A 26,928-nucleotide genomic window follows, 5' to 3' on the forward strand; every position below is an offset into this window, starting at 1 on the left:
TGGCTCCGAAAGGGGGGTAAAACCCCAAGACACTTGATTAGAAAGCTCTCAGTTCACTCTTTCTTCTTTTCTCTGTTCGAAGTGCTGTCTACTGCCTGTAAACCGCGATCGCGGCGCGCACCATTTCGCCAGTCACTTTTCTTTATTTTTCTTTTTATAAAATCTTCAAACTAACTAAAATATCACTTGTCTTTTCTTTTTAAATGACATCCAGTTCTAAAAATCTCCATATCTTTTTCTTTTAGGATAATATCTAAAGTATCTAAAATATACTAGTTTTATCCAAAATCTAATGTTTTTGGACCTTCCAAACTATACACATGAACTTAGTGATTAATATAACTCATAAGTCTCATTCACGTTGTAATTTACGTGAAGGGTGACTACGGTCCTTGCCAATTTGAGAAAAATATCGAATTTACGACTCTTGATTTTTCTAAATAAAATATTTTAAATTAAAAAAAATTTATCAATAATTAATGTTTGTTAGTTTTTACCTTAGTTAGTCTTTAGTTAGTAATCTTACTAGCTGATTAATTTGACTAACTAACTTACAAACCAACCAACTAACTTGTATTGTGCGGAGATATTACATCCTCCTCCCCTTAGAGAAATCGAGATGTCCTCATCTCGAGAGAAACAGGGGGTATCATCTTGGAATATGTGGGTTATGGAACACCACGCTTCTACTGCGCTACTTTGATCTCTCACAGACATACGGTCTTTTGAAAAAAACAACCTATGATATTTGATATATTTGAGTCTTGGTTACAATAGAAAATTTATTGTAGTTACATCTCATGGATATCTTCTAGGTTTTTCCTAAGCACTCGGTATATTCTAGATCATTGGAGCTTGTACGACTTCTTTTCCTGTAAGCTTAAGTTCTCTTCGAGCTCTGTTGGGACAATTGATATAGTTATGTCCAATGTTGTGGCACTCGGAGCATCGGTGTTTAGGGTGCTTTGGACATTCCCTTTTGAAATGACCTAACTCCCTGCAATAGGAAACAACGCGGAGCTTTATCACTTGTGGTCACAAGATTTTTGGTTGTCCTTGGTAGGATTTTCTTCTTTAGACCAAAGTGTTCTAGGATTCTTTTAGCAGATTGGAGTGGTTCTTTCTTTATCTTGGAAACTACATTTCCAAATTTTCATGCCCTTAGTTCGAGACTGAGCTCCATGGACAATTGGCTTTGCTTGTAATACTAAAGAATACTTCCAAGCTTCGACATTCTGGTAAGACCCAGTCTATATTAGTTGAGAAGAAATGACTTCAGAGAAATTCATTGCACATTATGACTATCATTCCTTGCCAGAGTATCTCTAATCATTTGCAAGTTCTAGGCTCAAAATAGATGCAACTCATATTACTCAAGTTCACTGTAGTCACAAGAGTAAGGTTTATTCCAATACAAGTTGTATTTCATGTCGACAAAATTTCTAGGATTTCTAATAATCCTAAAGTGGTGTAGTAGGTTCTAAGTTTCCATCTTCATCTGATTCCTCTATATATCCGAAGACTGCAGTTGTGTAACTTCGTTTTCTTGGAGACTCCGTATCTTTTGGAGACTTAAGTCAGGGCAGTCTACTTGGACATGTCCTAGCTCATTGCAATGGAAACATTGACGGTAGGGACATCTCCTACGGATGTGCCCTATCTCTCCACATGTATGGCATCTCTTACCCAGATCTTGGGAGTCATCTTTACTAAAATTTTCCGATTTAAATTCTTGGACGATTGGATTCGCTCGGAGTAATGCGTCTTGCAAGTCTGTTGGATGCATTGCTTCAAGACGATGGTTCAAAGGAGTGTTTAGGCCATGGCAAAACTTGGATACTTGCTGCGCAATATCCATAGGTGGTGCATATTTTAGTAGGGTTACAAACTTTGAGTAGTAAGCTTCCAAAGTTAATTCTAGTTGCTTTAGCCTGAAGAATTCATTCATCTTCAAAGTCTGGTAGGTTGGCGGAAGGTATCGTCTGCGTACAGCATCTTTCAGCTGAACCCAAGTAACAGCGGCTTCAGAAACACCTTCATCTTTGCACCATTGCTTCCACCATAATCGAGCCTGGCCAACTAACTAAAGTTTGGCTATCATTGCTTGATTGGTAGAGGCAGTTCCTGAAGCAAAGAAATAGTCATCCATCGACTCAATCCATATCTCTGCCTCTGCTGCAATGTCTATCCCTTCTCCATCAAACTTGGGTACCTTAATTTGCTTGAGAAAGAATTTCTTCTCTTGCATGTCAACATTCATGGGTGCAGAAGGTGCCTAACAATCAAGCCATACTGCTTAGATTATTTTGTTTAGGATATGTCTACAAACCATTCGTTAATCAATCACGTATCATTACAAAATTTTGCTCTGATACCAACTGTGAGGTGCCTGCCCATCGGCTTTCCAGGCACTCTTTTAGCGGCCTATCGAGAAACGAATCTAAGCATCGCTACTCGGCACTCCCAGGGAATGTTCCGAGTTTTGTTGCCTAGGGTTTCCCGAATCCGCCTCGCAACGGAACGTTCACGACCGACCCACTAGGATTGACCTGAAATTTGAGTTCCTAGTTGTCAAGGCCTCCTGTTAGCATTCTAGCGTCGGGTATTGGACATCCTACTTTACACAGAGATACCCAACCCGAAGCAGATCTATGCCGCACTTGGTTCAAAGAGAATGGGAAACGAGAGGGATGTGTTGCTCAACCTCTCTGCCCATAGGGCATAGTCCCATTTCGGTCCCCTAAAACAGCATGAATCGGGTTCTAACCTATCAATACCTAAAGGTCGAATGACGATAAAAACTTGTGAGAAGCCTCCCAGTTCTCTGGGACCACCCTGCCGTAGGATAGACCCATCGGGGATTCCGTCCACCCGCTTCCCTTGATAGCTTTAGTTTTCTAATTAGGTCCTACCACATTTATGTGTGACACTTAAAATCAGCTTCATTAATTAAGCCTTTTAGGGAACAAGGTTCGTTCGCGTAAATTATAGCACAGACACGAAAACAGAGCAAAGCAATCTATTGACAAACAAGATCAAACAAGTTCCTTAACTTATCTTCAAGTTAATCTTTGTCTCCCGCCCATACAGGAGAAATTATGTTTCGCTTCTGTCCAATAGAAGTATCCCTTCTGCCCTGCAGAAGTAACTGGTCCAATTCACATGGCACCAAAACTCAATCCTTTATCTAGAATAGGATCTCCCAACATGCCTAGATGTTGGGGGCCACGAAGGTTTTCAACTCCATTCTCGACCTAGCAAGGGGTGTCCAGAGCTCCAACTGACCTACAAGCTGTCTAGGAGCGAAACATCATTCCCGTGGTTGGCCTTTTCACCACTCGACCTTCGGCCCGTGAATCGAGCAGTGCCCTTTTGGGTTAATACGCGGTGCGACCATGGAGGTGATCCACCCGTACAATATATCCTTCCTTAATTAAATCCTTTAAGAATCAAGCACAAACAAGGCATTCAGCCTAATAACATTTTCTAAGAAAAGATTCCTTTATTCCCATGGCGACTTGTCATCACAGACTCTTGCCATGCATTTGCCATAAATCACAAGCACTTGGAATAATCATCCAAACAATAACTAACAACCAATTGAATGTAAAAAAATTTAGGATGTTGTTCGATCAATCAACAAAACCAATTGCATTCTTTCCAAACAATGCAAGAATAGATGATATAACATTTCCATCGTATATTTGCTCCCTCCCTTGGGATCTAAGAGCAATACCATGCAAACATGTTCTTAACACTTCCTTCCTTCGGCTAGGGCATATGTTAAGGGCTCAAACACTATTCATGATGTAAGTTCTACAGGTCACTTACCTTGATTGATAACCCAACCCTGAATTTGGATTGGCAAAAGTCATCCTTATCCAACGGATCTCAAGACATCCTAGTTTTAACCCTTATGATCAATTTCTTGTACTAGCTCTTAGTCAAGTCATGAGGCAAATAGAAATTTATCCTCACATATCAAATATGTTATAGGCATAACATATAAATACTTGATAAGATAAGTGCGAGATGATCTCAAGTAATTAGACTCCAATAGGCCTCGCATTGACCTAGAATCTAGTTTTTCTTAGTATTTGGCCTGTTAGGCTAAGTACTTTTGAAGTATCTAAACTTTAAACTAGTACTTCTCCATTCACGATTCTTAATGTCATATTCTTTTAGCAATTATGCTATCTATAACCCTTGACTATACTTTAATCTAGCATTTCTATGCCCAATCTTTTTTATGTCGTTCTTTTGACGACTATGCCATTCATAACGCTTGACTAATTCTTCCTTGTAATTGCTCTACTAGCAAATAAGTCATATGTAACTAGGTGCAATTATCTTCCCTTGATATATGCACTTCACAAGCTCCATCTTTCGAGTAAGCGAGATGAAATTTATCCTTTCCCATGACCTATACTCGTGCATCGTAGTATGGGGCCTAACGTATCTCAAACGAGAATCAAAGCAAGAATCTATCAATTTGAAAATACATTACTTACGACCGGAACCGCAGTTGGATTGACGATGATGCCTTTGCCCGAAGCCTTGTTGCTAGTTGCAAGATTGTCATCCACACGCGACATTCTTTGCTTGGAGGCCATCGTCCGCAAATAGACTCAAGAGATTAAGAAGGTAGAATAGATTCAAGATAAAAGATCGTAAGAGAAGATGGTTAAGTCGAGGACCGAGATAGAGGGAATTGAGCTAATTCTCTTCCTTGCAGCCTCTCGGGGTGACTCTCTCCTCTCTCTCTCTCTCTCTCTCAAGCTCTCTTTCAAGCTCTTCCTCACAATCTCTTGGAGGGGTATCCTTCTCTCTACCTCTCTCTCGCAGCCTCTCGGTGTCTCCTTATGCTTCTTATGCCTCTCCCATGCCTCATATTTATAGTGAATTAGAGAAGAGGGCTTGTGGTTGAGAAGTGGAGCTCTTTATGGAGGGGAATCTTGGAAAGATCAGTGATCTGATGCTCAGATCATAAATCTGATGGTTCCATTGGCTCCGAAAGGGGGGTAAAACCCCAAGACACTTGATTAGAAAGCTCTCAGTTCACTCTTTCTTCTTTTCTCTGTTCGAAGTGCTGTCTACTGCCTGTAAACCGCGATCGCGGCGCGCACCATTTCGCCAGTCACTTTTCTTTATTTTTCTTTTTATAAAATCTTCAAACTAACTAAAATATCACTTGTCTTTTCTTTTTAAATGACATCCAGTTCTAAAAATCTCCATATCTTTTTCTTTTAGGATAATATCTAAAGTATCTAAAATATACTAGTTTTATCCAAAATCTAATGTTTTTGGACCTTCCAAACTATACACATGAACTTAGTGATTAATATAACTCATAAGTCTCATTCACGTTGTAATTTACGTGAAGGGTGACTACGGTCCTTGCCAATTTGAGAAAAATATCGAATTTACGACTCTTGATTTTTCTAAATAAAATATTTTAAATTAAATAAAATTTATCAATAATTAATGTTTGTTAGTTTTTACCTTAGTTAGTCTTTAGTTAGTAATCTTACTAGCTGATTAATTTGACTAACTAACTTACAAACCAACCAACTAACTTGTATTGTGCGGAGATATTACATCCTCCTCCCCTTAGAGAAATCGAGATGTCCTCATCTCGAGAGAAACAGGGGGTATCATCTTGGAATATGTGGGTTATGGAACACCACGCTTCTACTGCGCTACTTTGATCTCTCACAGACATACGGTCTTTTGAAAAAAACAACCTATGATATTTGATATATTTGAGTCTTGGTTACAATAGAAAATTTATTGTAGTTACATCTCATGGATATCTTCTAGGTTTTTCCTAAGCACTCGGTATATTCTAGATCATTGGAGCTTGTACGACTTCTTTTCCTGTAAGCTTAAGTTCTCTTCGAGCTCTGTTGGGACAATTGATATAGTTATGTCCAATGTTGTGGCACTCGGAGCATCGGTGTTTAGGGTGCTTTGGACATTCCCTTTTGAAATGACCTAACTCCCTGCAATAGGAAACAACGCGGAGCTTTATCACTTGTGGTCACAAGATTTTTGGTTGTCCTTGGTAGGATTTTCTTCTTTAGACCAAAGTGTTCTAGGATTCTTTTAGCAGATTGGAGTGGTTCTTTCTTTATCTTGGAAACTACATTTCCAAATTTTCATGCCCTTAGTTCGAGACTGAGCTCCATGGACAATTGGCTTTGCTTGTAATACTAAAGAATACTTCCAAGCTTCGACATTCTGGTAAGACCCAGTCTATATTAGTTGAGAAGAAATGACTTCAGAGAAATTCATTGCACATTATGACTATCATTCCTTGCCAGAGTATCTCTAATCATTTGCAAGTTCTAGGCTCAAAATAGATGCAACTCATATTACTCAAGTTCACTGTAGTCACAAGAGTAAGGTTTATTCCAATACAAGTTGTATTTCATGTCGACAAAATTTCTAGGATTTCTAATAATCCTAAAGTGGTGTAGTAGGTTCTAAGTTTCCATCTTCATCTGATTCCTCTATATATCCGAAGACTGCAGTTGTGTAACTTCGTTTTCTTGGAGACTCCGTATCTTTTGGAGACTTAAGTCAGGGCAGTCTACTTGGACATGTCCTAGCTCATTGCAATGGAAACATTGACGGTAGGGACATCTCCTACGGATGTGCCCTATCTCTCCACATGTATGGCATCTCTTACCCAGATCTTGGGAGTCATCTTTACTAAAATTTTCCGATTTAAATTCTTGGACGATTGGATTCGCTCGGAGTAATGCGTCTTGCAAGTCTGTTGGATGCATTGCTTCAAGACGATGGTTCAAAGGAGTGTTTAGGCCATGGCAAAACTTGGATACTTGCTGCGCAATATCCATAGGTGGTGCATATTTTAGTAGGGTTACAAACTTTGAGTAGTAAGCTTCCAAAGTTAATTCTAGTTGCTTTAGCCTGAAGAATTCATTCATCTTCAAAGTCTGGTAGGTTGGCGGAAGGTATCGTCTGCGTACAGCATCTTTCAGCTGAACCCAAGTAACAGCGGCTTCAGAAACACCTTCATCTTTGCACCATTGCTTCCACCATAATCGAGCCTGGCCAACTAACTAAAGTTTGGCTATCATTGCTTGATTGGTAGAGGCAGTTCCTGAAGCAAAGAAATAGTCATCCATCGACTCAATCCATATCTCTGCCTCTGCTGCAATGTCTATCCCTTCTCCATCAAACTTGGGTACCTTAATTTGCTTGAGAAAGAATTTCTTCTCTTGCATGTCAACATTCATGGGTGCAGAAGGTGCCTAACAATCAAGCCATACTGCTTAGATTATTTTGTTTAGGATATGTCTACAAACCATTCGTTAATCAATCACGTATCATTACAAAATTTTGCTCTGATACCAACTGTGAGGTGCCTGCCCATCGGCTTTCCAGGCACTCTTTTAGCGGCCTATCGAGAAACGAATCTAAGCATCGCTACTCGGCACTCCCAGGGAATGTTCCGAGTTTTGTTGCCTAGGGTTTCCCGAATCCGCCTCGCAACGGAACGTTCACGACCGACCCACTAGGATTGACCTGAAATTTGAGTTCCTAGTTGTCAAGGCCTCCTGTTAGCATTCTAGCGTCGGGTATTGGACATCCTACTTTACACAGAGATACCCAACCCGAAGCAGATCTATGCCGCACTTGGTTCAAAGAGAATGGGAAACGAGAGGGATGTGTTGCTCAACCTCTCTGCCCATAGGGCATAGTCCCATTTCGGTCCCCTAAAACAGCATGAATCGGGTTCTAACCTATCAATACCTAAAGGTCGAATGACGATAAAAACTTGTGAGAAGCCTCCCAGTTCTCTGGGACCACCCTGCCGTAGGATAGACCCATCGGGGATTCCGTCCACCCGCTTCCCTTGATAGCTTTAGTTTTCTAATTAGGTCCTACCACATTTATGTGTGACACTTAAAATCAGCTTCATTAATTAAGCCTTTTAGGGAACAAGGTTCGTTCGCGTAAATTATAGCACAGACACGAAAACAGAGCAAAGCAATCTATTGACAAACAAGATCAAACAAGTTCCTTAACTTATCTTCAAGTTAATCTTTGTCTCCCGCCCATACAGGAGAAATTATGTTTCGCTTCTGTCCAATAGAAGTATCCCTTCTGCCCTGCAGAAGTAACTGGTCCAATTCACATGGCACCAAAACTCAATCCTTTATCTAGAATAGGATCTCCCAACATGCCTAGATGTTGGGGGCCACGAAGGTTTTCAACTCCATTCTCGACCTAGCAAGGGGTGTCCAGAGCTCCAACTGACCTACAAGCTGTCTAGGAGCGAAACATCATTCCCGTGGTTGGCCTTTTCACCACTCGACCTTCGGCCCGTGAATCGAGCAGTGCCCTTTTGGGTTAATACGCGGTGCGACCATGGAGGTGATCCACCCGTACAATATATCCTTCCTTAATTAAATCCTTTAAGAATCAAGCACAAACAAGGCATTCAGCCTAATAACATTTTCTAAGAAAAGATTCCTTTATTCCCATGGCGACTTGTCATCACAGACTCTTGCCATGCATTTGCCATAAATCACAAGCACTTGGAATAATCATCCAAACAATAACTAACAACCAATTGAATGTAAAAAAATTTAGGATGTTGTTCGATCAATCAACAAAACCAATTGCATTCTTTCCAAACAATGCAAGAATAGATGATATAACATTTCCATCGTATATTTGCTCCCTCCCTTGGGATCTAAGAGCAATACCATGCAAACATGTTCTTAACACTTCCTTCCTTCGGCTAGGGCATATGTTAAGGGCTCAAACACTATTCATGATGTAAGTTCTACAGGTCACTTACCTTGATTGATAACCCAACCCTGAATTTGGATTGGCAAAAGTCATCCTTATCCAACGGATCTCAAGACATCCTAGTTTTAACCCTTATGATCAATTTCTTGTACTAGCTCTTAGTCAAGTCATGAGGCAAATAGAAATTTATCCTCACATATCAAATATGTTATAGGCATAACATATAAATACTTGATAAGATAAGTGCGAGATGATCTCAAGTAATTAGACTCCAATAGGCCTCGCATTGACCTAGAATCTAGTTTTTCTTAGTATTTGGCCTGTTAGGCTAAGTACTTTTGAAGTATCTAAACTTTAAACTAGTACTTCTCCATTCACGATTCTTAATGTCATATTCTTTTAGCAATTATGCTATCTATAACCCTTGACTATACTTTAATCTAGCATTTCTATGCCCAATCTTTTTTATGTCGTTCTTTTGACGACTATGCCATTCATAACGCTTGACTAATTCTTCCTTGTAATTGCTCTACTAGCAAATAAGTCATATGTAACTAGGTGCAATTATCTTCCCTTGATATATGCACTTCACAAGCTCCATCTTTCGAGTAAGCGAGATGAAATTTATCCTTTCCCATGACCTATACTCGTGCATCGTAGTATGGGGCCTAACGTATCTCAAACGAGAATCAAAGCAAGAATCTATCAATTTGAAAATACATTACTTACGACCGGAACCGCAGTTGGATTGACGATGATGCCTTTGCCCGAAGCCTTGTTGCTAGTTGCAAGATTGTCATCCACACGCGACATTCTTTGCTTGGAGGCCATCGTCCGCAAATAGACTCAAGAGATTAAGAAGGTAGAATAGATTCAAGATAAAAGATCGTAAGAGAAGATGGTTAAGTCGAGGACCGAGATAGAGGGAATTGAGCTAATTCTCTTCCTTGCAGCCTCTCGGGGTGACTCTCTCCTCTCTCTCTCTCTCTCTCTCAAGCTCTCTTTCAAGCTCTTCCTCACAATCTCTTGGAGGGGTATCCTTCTCTCTACCTCTCTCTCGCAGCCTCTCGGTGTCTCCTTATGCTTCTTATGCCTCTCCCATGCCTCATATTTATAGTGAATTAGAGAAGAGGGCTTGTGGTTGAGAAGTGGAGCTCTTTATGGAGGGGAATCTTGGAAAGATCAGTGATCTGATGCTCAGATCATAAATCTGATGGTTCCATTGGCTCCGAAAGGGGGGTAAAACCCCAAGACACTTGATTAGAAAGCTCTCAGTTCACTCTTTCTTCTTTTCTCTGTTCGAAGTGCTGTCTACTGCCTGTAAACCGCGATCGCGGCGCGCACCATTTCGCCAGTCACTTTTCTTTATTTTTCTTTTTATAAAATCTTCAAACTAACTAAAATATCACTTGTCTTTTCTTTTTAAATGACATCCAGTTCTAAAAATCTCCATATCTTTTTCTTTTAGGATAATATCTAAAGTATCTAAAATATACTAGTTTTATCCAAAATCTAATGTTTTTGGACCTTCCAAACTATACACATGAACTTAGTGATTAATATAACTCATAAGTCTCATTCACGTTGTAATTTACGTGAAGGGTGACTACGGTCCTTGCCAATTTGAGAAAAATATCGAATTTACGACTCTTGATTTTTCTAAATAAAATATTTTAAATTAAATAAAATTTATCAATAATTAATGTTTGTTAGTTTTTACCTTAGTTAGTCTTTAGTTAGTAATCTTACTAGCTGATTAATTTGACTAACTAACTTACAAACCAACCAACTAACTTGTATTGTGCGGAGATATTACATCCTCCTCCCCTTAGAGAAATCGAGATGTCCTCATCTCGAGAGAAACAGGGGGTATCATCTTGGAATATGTGGGTTATGGAACACCACGCTTCTACTGCGCTACTTTGATCTCTCACAGACATACGGTCTTTTGAAAAAAACAACCTATGATATTTGATATATTTGAGTCTTGGTTACAATAGAAAATTTATTGTAGTTACATCTCATGGATATCTTCTAGGTTTTTCCTAAGCACTCGGTATATTCTAGATCATTGGAGCTTGTACGACTTCTTTTCCTGTAAGCTTAAGTTCTCTTCGAGCTCTGTTGGGACAATTGATATAGTTATGTCCAATGTTGTGGCACTCGGAGCATCGGTGTTTAGGGTGCTTTGGACATTCCCTTTTGAAATGACCTAACTCCCTGCAATAGGAAACAACGCGGAGCTTTATCACTTGTGGTCACAAGATTTTTGGTTGTCCTTGGTAGGATTTTCTTCTTTAGACCAAAGTGTTCTAGGATTCTTTTAGCAGATTGGAGTGGTTCTTTCTTTATCTTGGAAACTACATTTCCAAATTTTCATGCCCTTAGTTCGAGACTGAGCTCCATGGACAATTGGCTTTGCTTGTAATACTAAAGAATACTTCCAAGCTTCGACATTCTGGTAAGACCCACTCTATATTAGTTGAGAAGAAATGACTTAAGAGAAATTCATTGCACATTATGACTATCATTCCTTGCCAGAGTATCTCTAATCATTTGCAAGTTCTAGGCTCAAAATAGATGCAACTCATATTACTCAAGTTCACTGTAGTCACAAGAGTAAGGTTTATTCCAATACAAGTTGTATTTCATGTCGACAAAATTTCTAGGATTTCTAATAATCCTAAAGTGGTGTAGTAGGTTCTAAGTTTCCATCTTCATCTGATTCCTCTATATATCCGAAGACTGCAGTTGTGTAACTTCGTTTTCTTGGAGACTCCGTATCTTTTGGAGACTTAAGTCAGGGCAGTCTACTTGGACATGTCCTAGCTCATTGCAATGGAAACATTGACGGTAGGGACATCTCCTACGGATGTGCCCTATCTCTCCACATGTATGGCATCTCTTACCCAGATCTTGGGAGTCATCTTTACTAAAATTTTCCGATTTAAATTCTTGGACGATTGGATTCGCTCGGAGTAATGCGTCTTGCAAGTCTGTTGGATGCATTGCTTCAAGACGATGGTTCAAAGGAGTGTTTAGGCCATGGCAAAACTTGGATACTTGCTGCGCAATATCCATAGGTGGTGCATATTTTAGTAGGGTTACAAACTTTGAGTAGTAAGCTTCCAAAGTTAATTCTAGTTGCTTTAGCCTGAAGAATTCATTCATCTTCAAAGTCTGGTAGGTTGGCGGAAGGTATCGTCTGCGTACAGCATCTTTCAGCTGAACCCAAGTAACAGCGGCTTCAGAAACACCTTCATCTTTGCACCATTGCTTCCACCATAATCGAGCCTGGCCAACTAACTAAAGTTTGGCTATCATTGCTTGATTGGTAGAGGCAGTTCCTGAAGCAAAGAAATAGTCATCCATCGACTCAATCCATATCTCTGCCTCTGCTGCAATGTCTATCCCTTCTCCATCAAACTTGGGTACCTTAATTTGCTTGAGAAAGAATTTCTTCTCTTGCATGTCAACATTCATGGGTGCAGAAGGTGCCTAACAATCAAGCCATACTGCTTAGATTATTTTGTTTAGGATATGTCTACAAACCATTCGTTAATCAATCACGTATCATTACAAAATTTTGCTCTGATACCAACTGTGAGGTGCCTGCCCATCGGCTTTCCAGGCACTCTTTTAGCGGCCTATCGAGAAACGAATCTAAGCATCGCTACTCGGCACTCCCAGGGAATGTTCCGAGTTTTGTTGCCTAGGGTTTCCCGAATCCGCCTCGCAACGGAACGTTCACGACCGACCCACTAGGATTGACCTGAAATTTGAGTTCCTAGTTGTCAAGGCCTCCTGTTAGCATTCTAGCGTCGGGTATTGGACATCCTACTTTACACAGAGATACCCAACCCGAAGCAGATCTATGCCGCACTTGGTTCAAAGAGAATGGGAAACGAGAGGGATGTGTTGCTCAACCTCTCTGCCCATAGGGCATAGTCCCATTTCGGTCCCCTAAAACAGCATGAATCGGGTTCTAACCTATCAATACCTAAAGGTCGAATGACGATAAAAACTTGTGAGAAGCCTCCCAGTTCTCTGGGACCACCCTGCCGTAGGATAGACCCATCGGGGATTCCGTCCACCCGCTTCCCTTGATAGCTTTAGTTTTCTAATTAGGTCCTACCACATTTATGTGTGACACTTAAAATCAGCTTCATTAATTAAGCCTTTTAGGGAACAAGGTTCGTTCGCGTAAATTATAGCACAGACACGAAAACAGAGCAAAGCAATCTATTGACAAACAAGATCAAACAAGTTCCTTAACTTATCTTCAAGTTAATCTTTGTCTCCCGCCCATACAGGAGAAATTATGTTTCGCTTCTGTCCAATAGAAGTATCCCTTCTGCCCTGCAGAAGTAACTGGTCCAATTCACATGGCACCAAAACTCAATCCTTTATCTAGAATAGGATCTCCCAACATGCCTAGATGTTGGGGGCCACGAAGGTTTTCAACTCCATTCTCGACCTAGCAAGGGGTGTCCAGAGCTCCAACTGACCTACAAGCTGTCTAGGAGCGAAACATCATTCCCGTGGTTGGCCTTTTCACCACTCGACCTTCGGCCCGTGAATCGAGCAGTGCCCTTTTGGGTTAATACGCGGTGCGACCATGGAGGTGATCCACCCGTACAATATATCCTTCCTTAATTAAATCCTTTAAGAATCAAGCACAAACAAGGCATTCAGCCTAATAACATTTTCTAAGAAAAGATTCCTTTATTCCCATGGCGACTTGTCATCACAGACTCTTGCCATGCATTTGCCATAAATCACAAGCACTTGGAATAATCATCCAAACAATAACTAACAACCAATTGAATGTAAAAAAATTTAGGATGTTGTTCGATCAATCAACAAAACCAATTGCATTCTTTCCAAACAATGCAAGAATAGATGATATAACATTTCCATCGTATATTTGCTCCCTCCCTTGGGATCTAAGAGCAATACCATGCAAACATGTTCTTAACACTTCCTTCCTTCGGCTAGGGCATATGTTAAGGGCTCAAACACTATTCATGATGTAAGTTCTATAGGTCACTTACCTTGATTGATAACCCAACCCTGAATTTGGATTGGCAAAAGTCATCCTTATCCAACGGATCTCAAGACATCCTAGTTTTAACCCTTATGATCAATTTCTTGTACTAGCTCTTAGTCAAGTCATGAGGCAAATAGAAATTTATCCTCACATATCAAATATGTTATAGGCATAACATATAAATACTTGATAAGATAAGTGCGAGATGATCTCAAGTAATTAGACTCCAATAGGCCTCGCATTGACCTAGAATCTAGTTTTTCTTAGTATTTGGCCTGTTAGGCTAAGTACTTTTGAAGTATCTAAACTTTAAACTAGTACTTCTCCATTCACGATTCTTAATGTCATATTCTTTTAGCAATTATGCTATCTATAACCCTTGACTATACTTTAATCTAGCATTTCTATGCCCAATCTTTTTTATGTCGTTCTTTTGACGACTATGCCATTCATAACGCTTGACTAATTCTTCCTTGTAATTGCTCTACTAGCAAATAAGTCATATGTAACTAGGTGCAATTATCTTCCCTTGATATATGCACTTCACAAGCTCCATCTTTCGAGTAAGCGAGATGAAATTTATCCTTTCCCATGACCTATACTCGTGCATCGTAGTATGGGGCCTAACGTATCTCAAACGAGAATCAAAGCAAGAATCTATCAATTTGAAAATACATTACTTACGACCGGAACCGCAGTTGGATTGACGATGATGCCTTTGCCCGAAGCCTTGTTGCTAGTTGCAAGATTGTCATCCACACGCGACATTCTTTGCTTGGAGGCCATCGTCCGCAAATAGACTCAAGAGATTAAGAAGGTAGAATAGATTCAAGATAAAAGATCGTAAGAGAAGATGGTTAAGTCGAGGACCGAGATAGAGGGAATTGAGCTAATTCTCTTCCTTGCAGCCTCTCGGGGTGACTCTCTCCTCTCTCTCTCTCTCTCTCTCAAGCTCTCTTTCAAGCTCTTCCTCACAATCTCTTGGAGGGGTATCCTTCTCTCTACCTCTCTCTCGCAGCCTCTCGGTGTCTCCTTATGCTTCTTATGCCTCTCCCATGCCTCATATTTATAGTGAATTAGAGAAGAGGGCTTGTGGTTGAGAAGTGGAGCTCTTTATGGAGGGGAATCTTGGAAAGATCAGTGATCTGATGCTCAGATCATAAATCTGATGGTTCCATTGGCTCCGAAAGGGGGGTAAAACCCCAAGACACTTGATTAGAAAGCTCTCAGTTCACTCTTTCTTCTTTTCTCTGTTCGAAGTGCTGTCTACTGCCTGTAAACCGCGATCGCGGCGCGCACCATTTCGCCAGTCACTTTTCTTTATTTTTCTTTTTATAAAATCTTCAAACTAACTAAAATATCACTTGTCTTTTCTTTTTAAATGACATCCAGTTCTAAAAATCTCCATATCTTTTTCTTTTAGGATAATATCTAAAGTATCTAAAATATACTAGTTTTATCCAAAATCTAATGTTTTTGGACCTTCCAAACTATACACATGAACTTAGTGATTAATATAACTCATAAGTCTCATTCACGTTGTAATTTACGTGAAGGGTGACTACGGTCCTTGCCAATTTGAGAAAAATATCGAATTTACGACTCTTGATTTTTCTAAATAAAATATTTTAAATTAAATAAAAATTATCAATAATTAATGTTTGTTAGTTTTTACCTTAGTTAGTCTTTAGTTAGTAATCTTACTAGCTTATTAATTTGACTAACTAACTTACAAACCAACCAACTAACTTGTATTGTGCGGAGATATTACATCCTCCTCCCCTTAGAGAAATCGAGATGTCCTCATCTCGAGAGAAACAGGGGGTATCATCTTGGAATATGTGGGTTATGGAACACCACGCTTCTACTGCGCTACTTTGATCTCTCACAGACATACGGTCTTTTGAAAAAAACAACCTATGATATTTGATATATTTGAGTCTTGGTTACAATAGAAAATTTATTGTAGTTACATCTCATGGATATCTTCTAGGTTTTTCCTAAGCACTCGGTATATTCTAGATCATTGGAGCTTGTACGACTTCTTTTCCTGTAAGCTTAAGTTCTCTTCGAGCTCTGTTGGGACAATTGATATAGTTATGTCCAATGTTGTGGCACTCGGAGCATCGGTGTTTAGGGTGCTTTGGACATTCCCTTTTGAAATGACCTAACTCCCTGCAATAGGAAACAACGCGGAGCTTTATCACTTGTGGTCACAAGATTTTTGGTTGTCCTTGGTAGGATTTTCTTCTTTAGACCAAAGTGTTCTAGGATTCTTTTAGCAGATTGGAGTGGTTCTTTCTTTATCTTGGAAACTACATTTCCAAATTTTCATGCCCTTAGTTCGAGACTGAGCTCCATGGACAATTGGCTTTGCTTGTAATACTAAAGAATACTTCCAAGCTTCGACATTCTGGTAAGACCCAGTCTATATTAGTTGAGAAGAAATGACTTAAGAGAAATTCATTGCACATTATGACTATCATTCCTTGCCAGAGTATCTCTAATCATTTGCAAGTTCTAGGCTCAAAATAGATGCAACTCATATTACTCAAGTTCACTGTAGTCACAAGAGTAAGGTTTATTCCAATACAAGTTGTATTTCATGTCGACAAAATTTCTAGGATTTCTAATAATCCTAAAGTGGTGTAGTAGGTTCTAAGTTTCCATCTTCATCTGATTCCTCTATATATCCGAAGACTGCAGTTGTGTAACTTCGTTTTCTTGGAGACTCCGTATCTTTTGGAGACTTAAGTCAGGGCAGTCTACTTGGACATGTCCTAGCTCATTGCAATGGAAACATTGACGGTAGGGACATCTCCTACGGATGTGCCCTATCTCTCCACATGTATGGCATCTCTTACCCAGATCTTGGGAGTCATCTTTACTAAAATTTTCCGATTTAAATTCTTGGACGATTGGATTCGCTCGGAGTAATGCGTCTTGCAAGTCTGTTGGATGCATTGCTTCAAGACGATGGTTCAAAGGAGTGTTTAGGCCATGGCAAAACTTGGATACTTGCTGCGCAATATCCATAGGTGGTGCATATTTTAGTAGGGTTACAAACTTTGAGTAGTAAGCTTCCAAAGTTAATTCTAGTTGCTTTAGCCTGAAGAATTCATTCATCTTCAAAGTCTGGTAGGTTGGCGGAAGGTATCGTCTGCGTACAGCATCTTTCAGCTGAACCCAAGTAACAGCGGCTTCAGAAACACCTTCATCTTTGCACCATTGCTTCCACCATAATCGAGCCTGGCCAACTAACTAAAGTTTGGCTATCATTGCTTGATTGGTAGAGGCAGTTCCTGAAGCAAAGAAATAGTCATCCATCGACTCAATCCATATCTCTGCCTCTGCTGCAATGTCTATCCCTTCTCCATCAAACTTGGGTACCTTAATTTGCTTGAGAAAGAATTTCTTCTCTTGCATGTCAACATTCATGGGTGCAGAAGGTGCCTAACAATCAAGCCATACTGCTTAGATTATTTTGTTTAGGATATGTCTACAAACCATTCGTTAATCAATCACGTATCATTACAAAATTTTGCTCTGATACCAACTGTGAGGTGCCTGCCCATCGGCTTTCCAGGCACTCTTTTAGCGGCCTATCGAGAAACGAATCTAAGCATCGCTACTCGGCACTCCCAGGGAATGTTCCGAGTTTTGTTGCCTAGGGTTTCCCGAATCCGCCTCGCAACGGAACGTTCACGACCGACCCACTAGGATTGACCTGAAATTTGAGTTCCTAGTTGTCAAGGCCTCCTGTTAGCATTCTAGCGTCGGGTATTGGACATCCTACTTTACACAGAGATACCCAACCCGAAGCAGATCTATGCCGCACTTGGTTCAAAGAGAATGGGAAACGAGAGGGATGTGTTGCTCAACCTCTCTGCCCATAGGGCATAGTCCCATTTCGGTCCCCTAAAACAGCATGAATCGGGTTCTAACCTATCAATACCTAAAGGTCGAATGACGATAAAAACTTGTGAGAAGCCTCCCAGTTCTCTGGGACCACCCTGCCGTAGGATAGACCCATCGGGGATTCCGTCCACCCGCTTCCCTTGATAGCTTTAGTTTTCTAATTAGGTCCTACCACATTTATGTGTGACACTTAAAATCAGCTTCATTAATTAAGCCTTTTAGGGAACAAGGTTCGTTCGCGTAAATTATAGCACAGACACGAAAACAGAGCAAAGCAATCTATTGACAAACAAGATCAAACAAGTTCCTTAACTTATCTTCAAGTTAATCTTTGTCTCCCGCCCATACAGGAGAAATTATGTTTCGCTTCTGTCCAATAGAAGTATCCCTTCTGCCCTGCAGAAGTAACTGGTCCAATTCACATGGCACCAAAACTCAATCCTTTATCTAGAATAGGATCTCCCAACATGCCTAGATGTTGGGGGCCACGAAGGTTTTCAACTCCATTCTCGACCTAGCAAGGGGTGTCCAGAGCTCCAACTGACCTACAAGCTGTCTAGGAGCGAAACATCATTCCCGTGGTTGGCCTTTTCACCACTCGACCTTCGGCCCGTGAATCGAGCAGTGCCCTTTTGGGTTAATACGCGGTGCGACCATGGAGGTGATCCACCCGTACAATATATCCTTCCTTAATTAAATCCTTTAAGAATCAAGCACAAACAAGGCATTCAGCCTAATAACATTTTCTAAGAAAAGATTCCTTTATTCCCATGGCGACTTGTCATCACAGACTCTTGCCATGCATTTGCCATAAATCACAAGCACTTGGAATAATCATCCAAACAATAACTAACAACCAATTGAATGTAAAAAAATTTAGGATGTTGTTCGATCAATCAACAAAACCAATTGCATTCTTTCCAAACAATGCAAGAATAGATGATATAACATTTCCATCGTATATTTGCTCCCTCCCTTGGGATCTAAGAGCAATACCATGCAAACATGTTCTTAACACTTCCTTCCTTCGGCTAGGGCATATGTTAAGGGCTCAAACACTATTCATGATGTAAGTTCTATAGGTCACTTACCTTGATTGATAACCCAACCCTGAATTTGGATTGGCAAAAGTCATCCTTATCCAACGGATCTCAAGACATCCTAGTTTTAACCCTTATGATCAATTTCTTGTACTAGCTCTTAGTCAAGTCATGAGGCAAATAGAAATTTATCCTCACATATCAAATATGTTATAGGCATAACATATAAATACTTGATAAGATAAGTGCGAGATGATCTCAAGTAATTAGACTCCAATAGGCCTCGCATTGACCTAGAATCTAGTTTTTCTTAGTATTTGGCCTGTTAGGCTAAGTACTTTTGAAGTATCTAAACTTTAAACTAGTACTTCTCCATTCACGATTCTTAATGTCATATTCTTTTAGCAATTATGCTATCTATAACCCTTGACTATACTTTAATCTAGCATTTCTATGCCCAATCTTTTTTATGTCGTTCTTTTGACGACTATGCCATTCATAACGCTTGACTAATTCTTCCTTGTAATTGCTCTACTAGCAAATAAGTCATATGTAACTAGGTGCAATTATCTTCCCTTGATATATGCACTTCACAAGCTCCATCTTTCGAGTAAGCGAGATGAAATTTATCCTTTCCCATGACCTATACTCGTGCATCGTAGTATGGGGCCTAACGTATCTCAAACGAGAATCAAAGCAAGAATCTATCAATTTGAAAATACATTACTTACGACCGGAACCGCAGTTGGATTGACGATGATGCCTTTGCCCGAAGCCTTGTTGCTAGTTGCAAGATTGTCATCCACACGCGACATTCTTTGCTTGGAGGCCATCGTCCGCAAATAGACTCAAGAGATTAAGAAGGTAGAATAGATTCAAGATAAAAGATCGTAAGAGAAGATGGTTAAGTCGAGGACCGAGATAGAGGGAATTGAGCTAATTCTCTTCCTTGCAGCCTCTCGGGGTGACTCTCTCCTCTCTCTCTCTCTCTCTCTCAAGCTCTCTTTCAAGCTCTTCCTCACAATCTCTTGGAGGGGTATCCTTCTCTCTACCTCTCTCTCGCAGCCTCTCGGTGTCTCCTTATGCTTCTTATGCCTCTCCCATGCCTCATATTTATAGTGAATTAGAGAAGAGGGCTTGTGGTTGAGAAGTGGAGCTCTTTATGGAGGGGAATCTTGGAAAGATCAGTGATCTGATGCTCAGATCATAAATCTGATGGTTCCATTGGCTCCGAAAGGGGGGTAAAACCCCAAGACACTTGATTAGAAAGCTCTCAGTTCACTCTTTCTTCTTTTCTCTGTTCGAAGTGCTGTCTACTGCCTGTAAACCGCGATCGCGGCGCGCACCATTTCGCCAGTCACTTTTCTTTATTTTTCTTTTTATAAAATCTTCAAACTAACTAAAATATCACTTGTCTTTTCTTTTTAAATGACATCCAGTTCTAAAAATCTCCATATCTTTTTCTTTTAGGATAATATCTAAAGTATCTAAAATATACTAGTTTTATCCAAAATCTAATGTTTTTGGACCTTCCAAACTATACACATGAACTTAGTGATTAATATAACTCATAAGTCTCATTCACGTTGTAATTTACGTGAAGGGTGACTACGGTCCTTGCCAATTTGAGAAAAATATCGAATTTACGACTCTTGATTTTTCTAAATAAAATATTTTAAATTAAATAAAAATTATCAATAATTAATGTTTGTTAGTTTTTACCTTAGTTAGTCTTTAGTTAGTAATCTTACTAGCTTATTAATTTGACTAACTAACTTACAAACCAACCAACTAACTTGTATTGTGCGGAGATATCACATCCTCCTCCCCTTAGAGAAATCGAGATGTCCTCATCTCGAGAGAAACAGGGGGTATCATCTTGGAATATGTGGGTTATGGAACACCACGCTTCTACTGCGCTACTTTGATCTCTCACAGACATACGGTCTTTTGAAAAAAACAACCTATGATATTTGATATATTTGAGTCTTGGTTACAATAGAAAATTTATTGTAGTTACATCTCATGGATATCTTCTAGGTTTTTCCTAAGCACTCGGTATATTCTAGATCATTGGAGCTTGTACGACTTCTTTTCCTGTAAGCTTAAGTTCTCTTCGAGCTCTGTTGGGACAATTGATATAGTTATGTCCAATGTTGTGGCACTCGGAGCATCGGTGTTTAGGGTGCTTTGGACATTCCCTTTTGAAATGACCTAACTCCCTGCAATAGGAAACAACGCGGAGCTTTATCACTTGTGGTCACAAGATTTTTGGTTGTCCTTGGTAGGATTTTCTTCTTTAGACCAAAGTGTTCTAGGATTCTTTTAGCAGATTGGAGTGGTTCTTTCTTTATCTTGGAAACTACATTTCCAAATTTTCATGCCCTTAGTTCGAGACTGAGCTCCATGGACAATTGGCTTTGCTTGTAATACTAAAGAATACTTCCAAGCTTCGACATTCTGGTAAGACCCAGTCTATATTAGTTGAGAAGAAATGACTTAAGAGAAATTCATTGCACATTATGACTATCATTCCTTGCCAGAGTATCTCTAATCATTTGCAAGTTCTAGGCTCAAAATAGATGCAACTCATATTACTCAAGTTCACTGTAGTCACAAGAGTAAGGTTTATTCCAATACAAGTTGTATTTCATGTCGACAAAATTTCTAGGATTTCTAATAATCCTAAAGTGGTGTAGTAGGTTCTAAGTTTCCATCTTCATCTGATTCCTCTATATATCCGAAGACTGCAGTTGTGTAACTTCGTTTTCTTGGAGACTCCGTATCTTTTGGAGACTTAAGTCAGGGCAGTCTACTTGGACATGTCCTAGCTCATTGCAATGGAAACATTGACGGTAGGGACATCTCCTACGGATGTGCCCTATCTCTCCACATGTATGGCATCTCTTACCCAGATCTTGGGAGTCATCTTTACTAAAATTTTCCGATTTAAATTCTTGGACGATTGGATTCGCTCGGAGTAATGCGTCTTGCAAGTCTGTTGGATGCATTGCTTCAAGACGATGGTTCAAAGGAGTGTTTAGGCCATGGCAAAACTTGGATACTTGCTGCGCAATATCCATAGGTGGTGCATATTTTAGTAGGGTTACAAACTTTGAGTAGTAAGCTTCCAAAGTTAATTCTAGTTGCTTTAGCCTGAAGAATTCATTCATCTTCAAAGTCTGGTAGGTTGGCGGAAGGTATCGTCTGCGTACAGCATCTTTCAGCTGAACCCAAGTAACAGCGGCTTCAGAAACACCTTCATCTTTGCACCATTGCTTCCACCATAATCGAGCCTGGCCAACTAACTAAAGTTTGGCTATCATTGCTTGATTGGTAGAGGCAGTTCCTGAAGCAAAGAAATAGTCATCCATCGACTCAATCCATATCTCTGCCTCTGCTGCAATGTCTATCCCTTCTCCATCAAACTTGGGTACCTTAATTTGCTTGAGAAAGAATTTCTTCTCTTGCATGTCAACATTCATGGGCGCAGAAGGTGCCTAACAATCAAGCCATACTGCTTAGATTATTTTGTTTAGGATATGTCTACAAACCATTCGTTAATCAATCACGTATCATTACAAAATTTTGCTCTGATACCAACTGTGAGGTGCCTGCCCATCGGCTTTCCAGGCACTCTTTTAGCGGCCTATCGAGAAACGAATCTAAGCATCGCTACTCGGCACTCCCAGGGAATGTTCCGAGTTTTGTTGCCTAGGGTTTCCCGAATCCGCCTCGCAACGGAACGTTCACGACCGACCCACTAGGATTGACCTGAAATTTGAGTTCCTAGTTGTCAAGGCCTCCTGTTAGCATTCTAGCGTCGGGTATTGGACATCCTACTTTACACAGAGATACCCAACCCGAAGCAGATCTATGCCGCACTTGGTTCAAAGAGAATGGGAAACGAGAGGGATGTGTTGCTCAACCTCTCTGCCCATAGGGCATAGTCCCATTTCGGTCCCCTAAAACAGCATGAATCGGGTTCTAACCTATCAATACCTAAAGGTCGAATGACGATAAAAACTTGTGAGAAGCCTCCCAGTTCTCTGGGACCACCCTGCCGTAGGATAGACCCATCGGGGATTCCGTCCACCCGCTTCCCTTGATAGCTTTAGTTTTCTAATTAGGTCCTACCACATTTATGTGTGACACTTAAAATCAGCTTCATTAATTAAGCCTTTTAGGGAACAAGGTTCGTTCGCGTAAATTATAGCACAGACACGAAAACAGAGCAAAGCAATCTATTGACAAACAAGATCAAACAAGTTCCTTAACTTATCTTCAAGTTAATCTTTGTCTCCCGCCCATACAGGAGAAATTATGTTTCGCTTCTGTCCAATAGAAGTATCCCTTCTGCCCTGCAGAAGTAACTGGTCCAATTCACATGGCACCAAAACTCAATCCTTTATCTAGAATAGGATCTCCCAACATGCCTAGATGTTGGGGGCCACGAAGGTTTTCAACTCCATTCTCGACCTAGCAAGGGGTGTCCAGAGCTCCAACTGACCTACAAGCTGTCTAGGAGCGAAACATCATTCCCGTGGTTGGCCTTTTCACCACTCGACCTTCGGCCCGTGAATCGAGCAGTGCCCTTTTGGGTTAATACGCGGTGCGACCATGGAGGTGATCCACCCGTACAATATATCCTTCCTTAATTAAATCCTTTAAGAATCAAGCACAAACAAGGCATTCAGCCTAATAACATTTTCTAAGAAAAGATTCCTTTATTCCCATGGCGACTTGTCATCACAGACTCTTGCCATGCATTTGCCATAAATCACAAGCACTTGGAATAATCATCCAAACAATAACTAACAACCAATTGAATGTAAAAAAATTTAGGATGTTGTTCGATCAATCAACAAAACCAATTGCATTCTTTCCAAACAATGCAAGAATAGATGATATAACATTTCCATCGTATATTTGCTCCCTCCCTTGGGATCTAAGAGCAATACCATGCAAACATGTTCTTAACACTTCCTTCCTTCGGCTAGGGCATATGTTAAGGGCTCAAACACTATTCATGATGTAAGTTCTATAGGTCACTTACCTTGATTGATAACCCAACCCTGAATTTGGATTGGCAAAAGTCATCCTTATCCAACGGATCTCAAGACATCCTAGTTTTAACCCTTATGATCAATTTCTTGTACTAGCTCTTAGTCAAGTCATGAGGCAAATAGAAATTTATCCTCACATATCAAATATGTTATAGGCATAACATATAAATACTTGATAAGATAAGTGCGAGATGATCTCAAGTAATTAGACTCCAATAGGCCTCGCATTGACCTAGAATCTAGTTTTTCTTAGTATTTGGCCTGTTAGGCTAAGTACTTTTGAAGTATCTAAACTTTAAACTAGTACTTCTCCATTCACGATTCTTAATGTCATATTCTTTTAGCAATTATGCTATCTATAACCCTTGACTATACTTTAATCTAGCATTTCTATGCCCAATCTTTTTTATGTCGTTCTTTTGACGACTATGCCATTCATAACGCTTGACTAATTCTTCCTTGTAATTGCTCTACTAGCAAATAAGTCATATGTAACTAGGTGCAATTATCTTCCCTTGATATATGCACTTCACAAGCTCCATCTTTCGAGTAAGCGAGATGAAATTTATCCTTTCCCATGACCTATACTCGTGCATCGTAGTATGGGGCCTAACGTATCTCAAACGAGAATCAAAGCAAGAATCTATCAATTTGAAAATACATTACTTACGACCGGAACCGCAGTTGGATTGACGATGATGCCTTTGCCCGAAGCCTTGTTGCTAGTTGCAAGATTGTCATCCACACGCGACATTCTTTGCTTGGAGGCCATCGTCCGCAAATAGACTCAAGAGATTAAGAAGGTAGAATAGATTCAAGATAAAAGATCGTAAGAGAAGATGGTTAAGTCGAGGACCGAGATAGAGGGAATTGAGCTAATTCTCTTCCTTGCAGCCTCTCGGGGTGACTCTCTCCTCTCTCTCTCTCTCTCTCTCAAGCTCTCTTTCAAGCTCTTCCTCACAATCTCTTGGAGGGGTATCCTTCTCTCTACCTCTCTCTCGCAGCCTCTCGGTGTCTCCTTATGCTTCTTATGCCTCTCCCATGCCTCATATTTATAGTGAATTAGAGAAGAGGGCTTGTGGTTGAGAAGTGGAGCTCTTTATGGAGGGGAATCTTGGAAAGATCAGTGATCTGATGCTCAGATCATAAATCTGATGGTTCCATTGGCTCCGAAAGGGGGGTAAAACCCCAAGACACTTGATTAGAAAGCTCTCAGTTCACTCTTTCTTCTTTTCTCTGTTCGAAGTGCTGTCTACTGCCTGTAAACCGCGATCGCGGCGCGCACCATTTCGCCAGTCACTTTTCTTTATTTTTCTTTTTATAAAATCTTCAAACTAACTAAAATATCACTTGTCTTTTCTTTTTAAATGACATCCAGTTCTAAAAATCTCCATATCTTTTTCTTTTAGGATAATATCTAAAGTATCTAAAATATACTAGTTTTATCCAAAATCTAATGTTTTTGGACCTTCCAAACTATACACATGAACTTAGTGATTAATATAACTCATAAGTCTCATTCACGTTGTAATTTACGTGAAGGGTGACTACGGTCCTTGCCAATTTGAGAAAAATATCGAATTTACGACTCTTGATTTTTCTAAATAAAATATTTTAAATTAAATAAAAATTATCAATAATTAATGTTTGTTAGTTTTTACCTTAGTTAGTCTTTAGTTAGTAATCTTACTAGCTTATTAATTTGACTAACTAACTTACAAACCAACCAACTAACTTGTATTGTGCGGAGATATTACATCCTCCTCCCCTTAGAGAAATCGAGATGTCCTCATCTCGAGAGAAACAGGGGGTATCATCTTGGAATATGTGGGTTATGGAACACCACGCTTCTACTGCGCTACTTTGATCTCTCACAGACATACGGTCTTTTGAAAAAAACAACCTATGATATTTGATATATTTGAGTCTTGGTTACAATAGAAAATTTATTGTAGTTACATCTCATGGATATCTTCTAGGTTTTTCCTAAGCACTCGGTATATTCTAGATCATTGGAGCTTGTACGACTTCTTTTCCTGTAAGCTTAAGTTCTCTTCGAGCTCTGTTGGGACAATTGATATAGTTATGTCCAATGTTGTGGCACTCGGAGCATCGGTGTTTAGGGTGCTTTGGACATTCCCTTTTGAAATGACCTAACTCCCTGCAATAGGAAACAACGCGGAGCTTTATCACTTGTGGTCACAAGATTTTTGGTTGTCCTTGGTAGGATTTTCTTCTTTAGACCAAAGTGTTCTAGGATTCTTTTAGCAGATTGGAGTGGTTCTTTCTTTATCTTGGAAACTACATTTCCAAATTTTCATGCCCTTAGTTCGAGACTGAGCTCCATGGACAATTGGCTTTGCTTGTAATACTAAAGAATACTTCCAAGCTTCGACATTCTGGTAAGACCCAGTCTATATTAGTTGAGAAGAAATGACTTAAGAGAAATTCATTGCACATTATGACTATCATTCCTTGCCAGAGTATCTCTAATCATTTGCAAGTTCTAGGCTCAAAATAGATGCAACTCATATTACTCAAGTTCACTGTAGTCACAAGAGTAAGGTTTATTCCAATACAAGTTGTATTTCATGTCGACAAAATTTCTAGGATTTCTAATAATCCTAAAGTGGTGTAGTAGGTTCTAAGTTTCCATCTTCATCTGATTCCTCTATATATCCGAAGACTGCAGTTGTGTAACTTCGTTTTCTTGGAGACTCCGTATCTTTTGGAGACTTAAGTCAGGGCAGTCTACTTGGACATGTCCTAGCTCATTGCAATGGAAACATTGACGGTAGGGACATCTCCTACGGATGTGCCCTATCTCTCCACATGTATGGCATCTCTTACCCAGATCTTGGGAGTCATCTTTACTAAAATTTTCCGATTTAAATTCTTGGACGATTGGATTCGCTCGGAGTAATGCGTCTTGCAAGTCTGTTGGATGCATTGCTTCAAGACGATGGTTCAAAGGAGTGTTTAGGCCATGGCAAAACTTGGATACTTGCTGCGCAATATCCATAGGTGGTGCATATTTTAGTAGGGTTACAAACTTTGAGTAGTAAGC

Source organism: Lygodium microphyllum, chromosome 28 (assembly GCF_053477565.2).
Source record: "Lygodium microphyllum isolate KBCC chromosome 28, Lygodium_microphyllum_v1.1.10, whole genome shotgun sequence".
In the NCBI taxonomy this organism is placed as follows: Eukaryota; Viridiplantae; Streptophyta; class Polypodiopsida; order Schizaeales; family Lygodiaceae; genus Lygodium; species Lygodium microphyllum.